Raw genomic sequence first — 14,393 nt, forward strand, 5'->3', positions numbered from 1 at the left:
ATCTGTCAGAACAGAACAGACACCAGCGACTGAACGGCCTTGACATGCTTTCCATTGAAAATGCATTGATCCAGGGACAGATGGATTTCAACAGTAAAGTCATCGAGAGGTTTGCTGAAGCAACGAACCGCCGCGCTACTTTCCTATTCAAGTGAGCAGGTCTGTTTGGACATGTATGACAAATGGACAATGCGCCGTTCACTGTAGACTATATTGCTTTTGTTTTGTAGTCATTTTAAACGTTATACTGGCTGTGATATAAAGTGGAGGACTAAATGTTACGTATAGGCCTAATATCTAGACCGTTGATGGGCACACTTGTTACTTGTCGCTTTCAGAACCCTGGACTGGGCTCGGGCTGTATATTCATATAGTTCCGTTAATTAGCCTAGCCTACTTTCCGTGATTTAATGTGACTTTTGTAGTGTGTTATAGCCTCTGCACTGATGCTATTTATTTCACATTTAAAATAATACAATTGATAAAACCTGATTAAACTTTCCTACAAGTTAACGATGTGCCGAATGCTTGTATTTTGATTAAACATGCAAGTTATTGAAGACACGTGTCTGTCTCATCTTTTTACTTTGTTGCAGTATAGGCGTTCTGTGTCGCGCTGAAGCGTATGAAGTGTATTCAGTTATGGGGTTTACTGTACATACTTTTTCTCTGCACTGTTCCTGCTGCAGAGGATGCGTAAACGATTTTCCCATGTTGTTTTTTGGTTGTGGTCTGTGTTTATACATTTAGGCTATTAGTTGTATCCTACTTTTCAGTTTTACAAGTCAAATCTTATGACAGATGAGATGGCACTTCAACCGATAAAATGCAGGTACATTTTGACTACTGCTGCACTACGATACCCATAGATAGACCCAATACATTGGTAACTGCACTACTTATACAGCTCATATACTGCTTATACTGTTCATACTGCATTCTATATTTATTCTGCTTATAATGTTACTGTTAATACATATATTGCTTATACTGCACTACTTATACTGCTCATATACTACTTATACTGCTCATATATTGCTTATACTGCTCTACCTGTATATATTGTTCACATTGCACTTTTCTGCTTTTTTGCACTTCTGGTTAGACACTAACTGCATTTCGTTGTCTCTGTACTTGTACTCTGCACAATGACAATAAAGTTGAATCTAATCTAACACCTATTTATTGTCATGTTTTGATGGCATGTTGTTCATTCTCATGTTATGATTTAGTTTGTGATTATACACACGTTTTTAGCGTGATGATAGAGACCCACTACCAGACGAGTACAAAACATGCACAAGTCACATGCAAATCCCTGCCCTGCAGACGACAGACAACAACTGTCTCTGTACAACGAGTCCTGGACCTCCACTAATAGACAGATACAAAGAGAGCAGCATACAGTAGCAGCAGAGCCCAGAGGCAAGGCGAGGCAAGGCAAGGCAAGGCAAGTTTATTTAAATAGCACATTTCATACACAGAGGCAATTCAAAGTGCTTTACGTAAAATAGATAAAAAGGAAACAGCATGAAAAATTTTTTTGAATAAAAACGCATAAAAGACATAAAAAAAGAATAAAAGTCACAGTGCATTTTAGGGTCACAGTGCAATTATTAGCGCCAATTTAGTTTCAATTTAAGGCAAAAGCGAAGCCCTTTTTTTTTTTAAGCCCATTTTTGAAAGTAGCCAGTGTTGGGGCTGATCCTAGATCTATGTGTAACATAATAACTGAGAGACCTGCAGCAGGGCAGGTCCTCATCACTGGCTGTCTGCTTTGAGCTGGTTGTCGTTGGACTCCTGGCAGCGGAACAGCAGCTTGAGTTTGATGGGCCGTATGGGCATCAGAGTGTTCTGTAGGTCCATCTCAATGGGGATCTGGTGAGAGTTGACACACAGTTAAAGTATGAAGGAACGAGTAAAACAGATGTCAGCGTTACACTATGAATGTTACCTAATACAGTGTCACTGTTACGTTCGGGTAGCATTGCACTATAAATTCAAATAAACTCAAACTCCTGGACAACCTCTCTTGGGTCGACATACATTAAAATGGCCCTATGAAGTCTCGAGGGAGTTTTGCAGAAATACAAATAGCTTTTTTTTAAATCTCACACTTCCATCATTTAGTAGGTAGCCTATACTGAGGATGATTGGCGCCTAGTACTGAAAAATGCAATCTGGGAAATTAAATGGGGAGTACATACTCATGCAGTACGCAAGTACAGAATTGTAGTATGGGGGTTCAAACCCGGGTCTCCCATGTGGAAGACACAAACGCTACTATTAAGCCAAGAGGACATCCTCAAGGTCTGAGGGCGACACTTCAGTTTACATGTCTCAGGCAGGGCTACCTCATCACCCGAGTGTGATTCCAAAATCACCTCTGCTACATATAGAAACGCAACAAAGTCATAGGTACAAAATTATATTTACAATCATTGTATCATTATTTTGTCTCACCTCTGTCTCTTTGCAGACGGTGAAGTTGAACCTCTGTAGAATCTCCACCATCGCCAGTTTCATCAATACCAGAGCGAATCGCATCCCGATACAGTTCCGTGGGCCCAACCCGAACGGCATGTAGGTGTATGGGTCGATGCTCTCCTTGTTCTCCTTACTGAACCTACACACGGAGAGTTCAGAGGAGGAGGGGTTAAAGAACATATCAATTAAATCACAGTAATATGATGGTTATACATGGTTGAAGAAACCTGTTTGTGTTTGGTCGTCGCATTTAGGTTTGTTTTATGGTTGTTTGTGGAACACTGCTCTTATCGTTGCTGTTGTGATTGATATTGTGGTTGTGGTTAAGATGTGGCCCATTACCTCTCTGGTTTGAACTCCTCTGGGTCTTCCCACACATCGGGGTCACGGTGCAAGGTCCAGATGGGTATCATGATGACCATACCCTTGGGGATGGTGATGCCGCAGATCTCAACAGATTTCTTGGCGACTCTTTCAAGTCGATGGGGTACGACCTGAGAGACTCGTTGATAACGCTGTCTAGATAGTCCATCTGCATCAGAGCCTCGTACTGGATAGGAGCCTGCACAGGGATATTACACTCACATGAGCACTAGTGATTGGTCGTTCACGTAGCCATAGCCCAGAACTAACTCTTTTTCGTCACAAATCTGAAGAGCTGTTAGTTTTTTGTGTTTTTTTGGGGGGAAATGAACACAGTACTATACTTATTCTAATCTGCATAGCCTAATTTCATGACACCCGCATACAGAACGCCATTACTTTCAATGTACATGTGTAATAGTGTCTTGCTTTTTTGTTATACATGAATAAACAAAAAAATCGCTAAATAATGTTATCTTGATAGTTAGAAGAAAATACATTTAGATTCCACTGAACAATGTAAATGATAGATGTACACAAGGATCAATCAGAAGTCAAAATGCCACTAAACTGGGCTGCTTTTTGTGGATTGACTGCTTGGAATACTGAATGTGCTATAGTCTATTATTTCCTATCACAGTCGACAGACTACAAGAAAACTGTTCAAATGTGAATAACTTGGTATCCATTCCATTAACTGTGGCCGGGCAGCACCGAACAGCCCAGAGAACATTACCATGGTGCTTTTGAATATTAGGTCCCTATCTGGCAAAACCTTTATTGATCTTATCTCAGAGCGAAAGCTGCACTGTAATGTTTTTATCTGAAACCTGGCTAAACATGAATGCATGTCAGTCTATTAGAAGTGGGGAAAAAATATATTTTCACTCTATTATTTATCTAGCCATGTCGCTGAGCAGATGAGAATTTCATGATGAATATGAATATGAATAGTACACCATCAACAGCTTCCTCCTGTGATAATGATTTAGTAACCAGCTTCAACACCAAACTAAGGGCAACTATCGACTCTGTAGCACCAGTCAAACTGAAAAAGGCTGTGGCCAAATTTAAAAGAATTTGCAGAAAGTCTCAGCTGACAAAAACTGCAGGTCCACCTTGATATTCTTCGAGAGCATCTTTCTGCTTTTAATAAGGCAATAAAAAAACGCCAAGACGGGATCATTTCTCAAAATTGATAATGAATCATAACAACTCAAACAGTGCTCTTTTCAACGATTGACAGCCTTATAAATCCCGCCCACAAGACACCTGGTGATCTGCTCTCCACCTACAAATGTGAGGAATTTGCAACATACTTCTGAGATAAGAGAACCAATATTAGGTGAGGAGGATCACTCAGGCAAGACCTGAAGATGTGTTTGATGACTTGTTACCCCACCTTCCACCACATGGAAGCACTATGAACTCTTTTGCAGTGGTCATACAGAAATGCTCAGCAAAGTGGGGGTCTGTTCATCTGCACCTAAAACTACCATGGTGAAACCCCTCCTGAAGAAAAGTAACTTAGACACTTCAGTCCTCAGCGATTTTAGGCCAATCTCCAACCTTCCCTTTTTAAGCAAAAAAATAATAATTCTTGAAAAAAAGGTGTTCAAACTGTTAAATAATCTCCTTATTCCCAACTGTACCTTTGACATGTTCCAATCTGGCTTTTGTGCCGATCATAGCACTGAGATAGCACTATGTTGTTAAGTTATTAACTAGGTTCTTAAAGACCTTAGAATTAATTAATTAATGCTGATGCCAAAATGCTCTTTGTCCTTGTCCTGGTCAAACTGTCTGCACACTTAAAGACATTTCTACTTACAGTAACACTAAGCACCAGGCAAAAAACAGAGGTGTCACCATTGACTCAGATCTTAATTTTGAAACCCATATCAAGAATGTGACTAAAACATATTTGTATCACTTAAAGAAGAGTAAGTAAGTTTGCCGGAAATCTGCCATCGTGGAGAAATTCTGTCTGAAGTTGTCCAAACAACAACATCCTCCCTAATAATAATATATCCCCCCGAAATGAACTTGCAGTGTTGGACATTAGCTGTTGTTTTTCTGCATGCGCACACGATTGGGAGAGGCAGCCACCAGAGAAAGGTCAGTCTACTCCCCTAGAACACCCCTGGCACTCACAACATGTTTATATGCAAACCGAATGTCAGGTAGGACACTGCATTTTAAAAAGCGTGTTTTCCGAACCAAAACAGCGTTCGTAAATGAAATATTTATTCATAAGGGATTTATTATAAGGGATCTTGTTCCCTGATCGCTACCGATTAAAGATAGTCATTACAACCGTTAGGAAGCTTTTAGAAAGCTTGAATATTACATGGACCTTTACAGAACACAGCTGTAAAGATGCAACCTTTCCTCTCCCAGGCTGACACTGAGAGACGAATGCATGCTTGTATTACTAGCAGCCTTGATTACTGTAACACTCTCTTGTCTGGTCGACCAAAGAAAGCTCTTGGCAAATGATACAAAATGCAGCAGCACGAGTCAGATGGAGAGCACATATCACACAAGTCTCTGCACTGATTACCTGTTAGTTTTATAATTTATTTTAAGATGATTGTATTAGTTTAGAAATCACTCTATGGTCATGCACACCACTGCATGTCAGACATGCTTTTAAGGTGTATATACCCTGTAGATCCCTCAGGTCCTCAGGTACTGGCCTTTTAAGTATTCTGAAGATTCCAACAACACCTATCTACTTCCTGTTTCAAATGAATAATACTGGGCAGAAGTCTGCACAGGGATGCTACAGACACATTAGCACACTGCAAAATACTGTCACCTATCTAACCATCTGTAGGAGTCTGCAGTGCACAGGGGTTACACACTCATCAGTACCCTCTAAAACACTGTCACTATCATATTTCCTGTTCCACATGAATAGTACTATATAGGAGTCTGCAGAGGGGTTACCTTGTTGGGAAACACAGTGTCTATCTCCTCCTGCAGCTTGGTCATGATGTGAGGGTTGGTTGCCAGATTGTAGGCCAGGAAGGACAGAGAGCTACTGGTGGTCTCATAGCCAGCAAAGATGAACATCATTGCCTGGGACAAGATCTCGTGGTCACTCAATCCTATGATGATGGAGAGAGGGGGAGAATGAGAGGGAGAGTGGGAGAAATGGGGTGGTAGGTGTGAGAAAGGGACGAAGTAGAGTATTTCCACGGTGTGTTTGTAGGTATAGGTGTTTGAGGCAGGTACTGTATGTGTGTGTTAGATGCTAGTATACAGTGTGTGTGTGTGTGTGTGTGTGTGTGTGTGTGTGTGTGTGTGTGTGTGTGTGTTTAAGGCAGGCACCTTTACTCTGCTCCTCTCCCTTTGAGTTGCTGTCTTTCTGCGAGTCTATCATCAGCTGCAGGAAATCTACCCGACTCAGGAAGCAGGCTTACGTCAGATCAAAATCACATGAGAACTACCAGATGCTACCAAATCTCTACAATTGTATTACACAATACTGGCTGAAGATCGTATATTTGATCAGTTATATTTACATACCTTCCTGGTGCTAGCCACGCGATTGGACTTGATCTTCTGAAAGACAGCGTAGAAGAAATCTGTGACCGAGGCAGGGAATAGGGATACCTCCATGTTTGCCATAACAGGACCCATGAAGGGGAAGAATGCTGGACGGACAGGAAATGCCACGGTTACAAACAGGAACAGGAAATACCATGATACGTGACTCCAATCCTATTCAATGCACAGCCCTGTCCAGAAACAACTCCTAGGCTCTATCCCTAGACACTTCTGTATCCAATCCACTCAGATCTCCAAGTGTCCAGCATTTAGGAACTAGAGGTTGGTTCTGGACACGGCCCATGTGTTTATCAAATGAGTAGAGCGCAAACCATTGGCAGTGTGGTTTATGTCAGTCTAATCAATGAAATCAATAGCTTCATTTATTAAGCACAAAATGACTGAAAGCTATATGGGGGCAGTTGTACCGACTGTGAGGAACAGTGGGCTGAAGATGTCAAACTTGAGCATTTTCTTGATGTTGGTCACAAAGGGGTCGGAGGGGTTGTGGAGGGAGTCGATGTCGACACTGAATGAAGTACTGACGACCACATCCATACTGTATGGTCCAAAGAACCTGGAACACAACCACACAATCTCTGACCACCAGAACCACAACCACAAAATTAAAGGGGGAGTTCACTGAAATTACAAATTCACCTTATCGTCTCGGAGATAAATACTCACTCCTTTAGTTCAATGGGCTCATCGTTATCAGCCGTCTTCTTCAGATTGCTGACCAAGTTACCAGAGTGCTGCTTCATGATCCTGAGCATCTGAGTTGGGAAGGATACATGGAAAAATATCATGATTGATACGTGGATTAATATGTGCAAAACATATATTAATATCATGTTTGAAACAGGAATTATTTTAATGTTTATATAGCCTGAGAATATACATCCATACAGGATACATTATGTATATAGTCAAAGAATAAGTGACTCCAAAGATGAACTATTATTCTATACTCTGTCATCTGACCACTGAACTTATCGAAGATAAGATCAAATATACTTTATTGTCCCGGATGAAAATTTGTCTTGGATTAATTAATTAAAGTTGCTGCTTCACACAACAACAAACAACAATGAATACACACTATACACATAGTACAAATCACACACACACTCTCACACACTCTCACACACACACACACACACACACACACACACACACACACACACACACACACACACACACACACGCGTCAGAGTTGTTAGTCATTCATTTATTTGTGTTGTATAAAGGAATGAATGAAAGAAGGAGAGGAGAGATGGGACTGTACCTCTTTGATCCGCCCACTGGTGAAGGAGGGAGACAGGACACTGCGGATCCGTCTCCATGCATCATCCTCAGCGATAAACACGGCGTCATACAGAGGCCCGTTGAGATAGATATTCTAGAAAAATTATTATTATTATATACTGCAAGATTAACCTAATATTAATAATGCTATAATAACAATGATATTATCTATTTAAGGAGCCCTTATGTTTTTTTCCCCATACAACAACTTCAATTTAGCGTATTACCCTCCTGTTAGTGAAAAGGGAATAGCATTCCTTGATGAGGATGGTTTTGATCATGGCTGTGTCCATGATACACAGGATGGGCTGACGGCCATCATAGATCCTACAGACCAGCAAAAACAAAGATAGTTAGATATACACTCACAGAGCACTTTATGAGGAACACTATACTAATACTGGGTAGGGCCTCCCTTTGCTCTCAAAACAGCCTCAATTCTTCGTGGCATTGATTCCACAAGATGTTGGAAACATTCCTTTGAGATTCTGGTCCATGATGACATGATTGCATCACTCAATTCCTGCAGATTTTTCAGGTTCACTTTCAAGATGTGAATCTCCCGTTCTACCACATCCCAAAGGTGTTCTATTGGATTCAGATCCTGGGAAGGCCACTGAAGAACACTGAACTCATTGTCATGTTCATGAAACCAGTTTAAGACAACTTTTGCTTTGTGACATGGTGCATTATCATGCTGGAAGTAGCCATTAGAAGATGGGTCAATTGTGGCCATGAAGGGATGCACATGGTCAGCAACAATACTCAAATAGGCTGTGGCATTCAAGCGGATATATACCGTAGATAGAGACAGACAGACCCATCACAGATCCTGCACTCTTAGAAAAAAAGTGCTACCTAGAACCAAAAAGGGTTCTTCTTCTACTCTCCCTTTGAAGAAACCTTTTGGGTTCCATGTAGAACCCTTTTCCACAGAAGGTTATACAGTACCGTGCGAAAGTAATGGGACAGTGAAGCATTTTTTCTTCTTTTTGGAGTTGAAATGAGAACGTAGAGATTCTCATCTTTTATTTGATGTTATTTGTGTACATATTGGTTTATCATTCAGAAATTACAACATTTTTATGCATAATCCCCCTATTTCAGGCTACACTAAAGTGATGGGACAATTGGCTTGACAGGTGTGTTCGTCAGGTGTGTTCCATCACATAATTTGTGCAGTCTGCTATTGGTGTCTTGTCAACATGAGGACCAAAGAGATGTTATTGAAAGTCAGGGAAGCCATTATGATGCTGAAATATCAGAAAAAAATAGCCAAAACCTTAAACCTACCAAAATCAACAGTTTGGAACTTCATTAAAAGGAAAGAAAGCACTGGTGAGCTAAGAAATCGCAAATGGCAAGGAAGACTTCCAGTGGATAACCAAAAAATGCTCACCATAATTAAAAAAAAAAACTAAAAAAAACTGCCCCAAAGATTAGGAACACTCTCCAGGAGGTAGGCGTCAATGAGTCAGAGACTACCATCCGCAGAAGACTTCACCAGCAGAACTACAGAGGCTACACTGCAAGGTGCAAACCACTACTTAGCCACAAAAACAGGCTGGCCAGGTTACGGTTTGCTAAAAAGTACCTAAAAGAGCCTGCAGAGTTCTGGAAAAACATGTACCAGAGTGATGGCTGTAAAGTGTGGAGAAAAAAAGGAACTGCCCAATATCCACAGCATCCCACATCATCTGTGAAATATGGGGGAGGGGGTGTTATGGCTTGGGCATGTATGGCTTCCACTGTAACTGGCTCACTTGTCTCCTTTGATGAAGATGAATTCAGAAGTGTTCAGAAACATCTTGTCAGTCCAAGTACAACTTAATTGCTTAATTGCTCCAAACTCATTGGACGGCATTTCACCATACAGCAGGACAATGACCCAAAACATACTGCCATAGCAACTAGGAAATTATTCAGGGCCAAAAGGTGTATCCTATAGAATCCTATAGAACATGCATTTAATTTGCTGAAGAGGAGGGCAAAACATCCTAAAAAAACAAACAACAATCGCTGCAAAAAAGGTCTGGCAGAGCATTACCAGAGAAGATACCCAGCGTCTGGTTGGGTCAATGGGTCACAGACTTTTGCACTTTTGCATACAAATACGAGTGCTTAATTTGGACATTTGCATAATGCAAAAGAAGAAAAAATGCTTGTCCCATTACTTACGCAGGGCACTGCAAATGGAACCCATAAGAGTTATTCAACCAAAGAATCCTTTTAGAACCCTTTTTTTCTTTATTTTTTTAATTACATTTTTGCCCTTTCAATGACATGGAGGGAAGACACAATCACTTCCGATTTGAATTCTGACATGTCGTGGCTCCTCTTTATTCATGCAGTTTGAGACGTGCTCAGAGGCAATATAGGAGCCTCAACCAATGAGAATCCAGGATGTTGTCAAACATTGGCAACGCACAAGTTGTGTTTGGGACCATACTACAGAATACTTAAAAGCTTAAAACTTAAATCGCTCAATAACAGATTCAAATTATTAATGTGGAAGCATGAAATTGTTGCTTGGGCAGTGTACTTGCATCAAGACAGATCATTTGTCTTGGTGTATGAGACCATTTCGTCGGTTGGATCGTCTGTGTTTGTGAAAATCGCACAGTGTCCGCCTGGTTTAAGAGTGTATACTGTAGACACTGAGAGATATATATATCCATCATAGTTAACAATAACCAGGATCAGTTTAGCAGACTCACCCCCACAGTTTCCCATATTTCTGGAAGCTCTCTATGTCAAAATTGGTGAAACCACCCTGGGAACAAAAAAACTAAACAAAAAAATAGCCAGTTCATAAATGCTTGTCATAAACCTGAATTATGGCTTAGTCTATGATGGCCCTTTTCCACTACAGACCGGCTCCCACTCCTCTCTTTTCGTTTTCGTTCAAAAGCTTTATTGCCCATTTTTCTGGGTAAAACAATTCATATTCAGCTCCCATGGCTTTCACCACAACAACACACATCATGGATGAGTCTACAATGTTGTTGTTTATGGGCTTAATCTCTACAAACCTTTTTATATCCCATTATCGTCCCGAGGAAAGGGATGGGTTTAGGACCAGGAATGCCTAGTTTTTTTAATATTCCATATGGCCAGTATCCATACCTGGTCAGAACAAATATAAATCAACAATCTGACTTGAAACAAAAGCAAAACGATCAAGTCATAGGTATCATTGAAACTGTTAGATAACTGTAATTATCAATACTATCATTTGTATGTATTATCACAACTAACTAACTAACAAATAATATTTTTTATTAAAACTTCTTACACTACGATCAGAGTGATGAGTAAGGCAAGGAGAGTTCATGTCTCGGTGGAGAAGTACGGAAGGTAACCCATCTTTACAGGTTCAATCGCTTCTTCTGAGTAACCCCGGACACGTCTGCTGAAGTGATTATTTTATCCCGTCATGACACCTGTGTTTCAGATCATGAAACACAGGCGAAAGAGTATGTGAGAGGTGAAGTTGAAGCCATGGCTAGTGAATGATTGAAAGGGGATCCCTGCGCAGAGGGCAAAACTCAGTGATGTTATTGTCGGCCTTTATCTTAACATCCTGCTAATAGTTGCTGCCTGTTTGATCCCTATCGGATTTTAATAGTTTGCAGACCCATTGATTCAAGAAGGACTATGGGGCAAATATTTTTGGGCAAATATTTTCTTTCGAGTAATACTGAATTTTACATATTTGAACTCCTCTAAAAATGTGTTATGTTCTTTACATGTATGCACTTGTTTTATATCATTGGCTCCTAAAAACAGAATTTCAAAATACTAGTTCAAAACACATCACATATTACAGTAATGAAGCAACTGATTAACATGAATACAGTGCTCTTCATAAGTATTGGAAAGAGGAAGCATTTTCTGTTCTTTTAGCTCTACACTTGGATTTGAAATCAAACAATTATTATGGGGTCAAAGTAGATATTCTCAACTTTAATTCAATGGGTTTTTAAAAAAACATTTGTAAACATACTCCCACTATTTCAGGGCTTCAAAAGTATCATATAATGTCCAAATAAAGTACTAATGTTTCGTATTAGGTCAACAATCTGCCTGAAGTCTGCGACCCCACCAGGCACTATCCACTATCCACTATCCACTATCCACTATCCACTCATCTTTAGAAAATCATTGACATTTCCACATGGTATTGTGTCATAGAGTAGCCTCCCTACAGCAATATTATCTTGACATTGGGATCCTTTGTCCAAACCATATTTCAGGGTGTATGTTTGGTTGCAGGGGCCCAGGCTGTGTTCTCTGACTGCTCCAACTGTAGTAGACCCTGCAGTGAGGAAGAGGTCAACATGCTGCAGTACCATCAACCATGCACGCACACACACACACACACACACACACACACACACACACACACACACACACACACATACACACACACACACACACACACACACACACACACACACAAACACTGTCTCAACAGCCCCTTCCTTCACTCTCACTGTCTCTCTTTGTAGGTGGGTCAGGCTGCGTATTCAGCCTCTAAGGGGGGTATTGTTGGGATGACTCTACCAATCGCCCGAGACCTGGCACCCATGGACATCCGTGTGGTCACCATCGCACCCAGTCAGTAAACACACACACATACATACGCACTCTTTCACACACTCCCCCCCCACCCCCTTCCTCTCCATATCAGACAACCTCTCTCTCCCTCTCCTTAGGTCTGTTCTCCACTCCTCTCCTGGCGGGTTAACCTGAGAAGGTGCGTTCATTCCTGGCCCGCCAAGTGCTCTTCCCCTCGCGCCTGGGAGACCCTGCAGAGTTTGCCCACCTGGTGACATCACTGGCTGAGAACCCCATGATCAATGGAGATCAAACTGGATGGAGCTATCCGCATGCAGCCCTGAGAGAGAGTGAGTGTGTGTGTGTGTGTGTGTGTGTGTGTGTGTGTGTGTGTGTCTGTGTGTGATCCAAGGTATACCACTGTGACAGCTCCGATGTGTGTGTTCATGTCTGGTACTCCAAGCTCTGCTGTACTGTACGCTCCATGCAGTTTTGTTTTGTTTTGTAAACTGATCCAGTAATAAACTTCTAATGAGTTTGAGTCTCTCCTCCTCTGTGTCTGTGTAAAGTGAGGTCAGTAGGAGCTAATAGGACAAATGAAACAAGAATGAGCCTTATGAGGCAAGTGTACCTTCATTTGTCCTATTAGAAGTGAATAGAACGCCTGAACACAGGAAATGCTAAATGCTAAAGCTCTCATAACATCACACCTGCATCAGTGTGTGGCTTTATGTACATGTCATCCACAACATTTGAGTGAAGGGAAAGGGACACATTTCTTTTGGAATGGAAAGGAGTCGAGGTACAGTATCTTGGTATACACACGTTTGCTCCAGTTTTGTACCCATTGACTCTGACCCTGTTTGTGTAAGAGGCTAGGGCTGACCCATTCTGATTCAAGATGTTTGTGTAAAAAAGGTATTTATTGCATATATTGTCCACTAAAAAGCAGATGATGGTACAAGTGTAAGGGACCAAGTGCTCCAACCTCAGTCTAGCCTGAAGATCATTCCATATCTGAGGAGCACAGCAGCTAAAACGTTCTTCTCAATTCTGTAATCACTTGTAGCACATTAAATAGTAACAAGCTGCAAGTTTGATCGCCAATAAGTCGCCATAAAAGCAATGATGTGAGGTAAAATGGGAGTTTTAAAAGAACTGCTTTATATACAGATGAAATCCAATGATAAGCCCTTCTCAACGTCAAAGAATCCCAACCCACAGACAGATACAAAAGACAATGGTGGGTACAGAAAACATGCCTACAAATGAACTGCAGAGCAGAGTGATAAATCGGGTCTAGTGGTTTAAGAATTGAGGCTGTCGTGTGATTTTAAATTGTGTCACCATAATCACGAACAGGGAGGAGCGTTGCCAAGACAATCTTCCTCCTATTATCAAAGGTGAAGCAAGACATTTCTTTACAAAACAAGTACAAGTCTAACTCGCAAACTGTTGATCACTTTTTCAACATGTATTTTAAAAGTGTATCATCTATGTAAATGCCCAGGTACTTATAATGGGGAACTTGTTCAGTTTGGGTTCTTTTCAGGGTACAAATATGTTGATCATTGTAATCAATATTATGGGATATAGAGAAAAACATAACAGACCTCATGCATACCTCTTCAAATTAAGGTTTACCCAGATTGTTTCTAATCTAACCCATGTGCATACATGTGCCATGTTTTTTCTTCCTCAACTTGTAAATGTAAAAAACACAAACACCACCACTTTGTCTTTTTGTGGTGTTAGGAATACAGACCTCACAGATAAAAATGTTTTGATAAAGGTCATAAACCGAAACGTCGACACAATAAATAAGCAGAGGGAACAATCGTGTGTGCAGGAGTATTCATTTTTTTACATACCTTTTCTTCATAAACTCATCATCACTCAACATAGTTTACAGCTATGCAACTTGTAAAATACAGCATTTCAAACATGACACACAGTTTGCCTTTGAATATGACTTTAATGAAAGAGAATTGAAACGGCAAGTGTAGTTATAGTGGTAGTATGCAGGGTAGTTATTGTGGTAGTAAGTTTGGGATAGTTGTGGATTTCCAGAATTGTCTCTGTGTTGAAATATCTGAAAGAGAAAAATTGTCTTATCATTT

General features: G+C 40.7%; 1 pseudogene across 1 annotated transcript; it reads right to left on the reverse strand.

The window, feature by feature from the left end:
- Positions 1 to 1,761: 1,761 nt before the first annotated feature.
- LOC310824650 (cytochrome P450 3A27-like) lies at positions 1,762 to 11,079 on the reverse strand (annotated as a pseudogene). The gene is made up of 13 exons: positions 11,009 to 11,079; positions 10,746 to 10,839; positions 10,431 to 10,483; positions 7,941 to 8,040; positions 7,694 to 7,807; positions 7,093 to 7,181; positions 6,834 to 6,982; positions 6,381 to 6,512; positions 6,187 to 6,273; positions 5,803 to 5,963; positions 2,830 to 3,049; positions 2,464 to 2,626; positions 1,762 to 1,878 (listed from the first exon to the last, which is right to left on the reverse strand). The product of its transcript is annotated as a cytochrome P450 3A27-like (transcript).
- Between the last annotated feature and the right edge of the window lie 3,314 nt (positions 11,080 to 14,393).

This window comes from Argentina silus (assembly GCF_951799395.1).
Source record: "Argentina silus genome assembly, contig: scaffold_59, whole genome shotgun sequence".
Taxonomy (NCBI): Eukaryota; Metazoa; Chordata; class Actinopteri; order Argentiniformes; family Argentinidae; genus Argentina; species Argentina silus.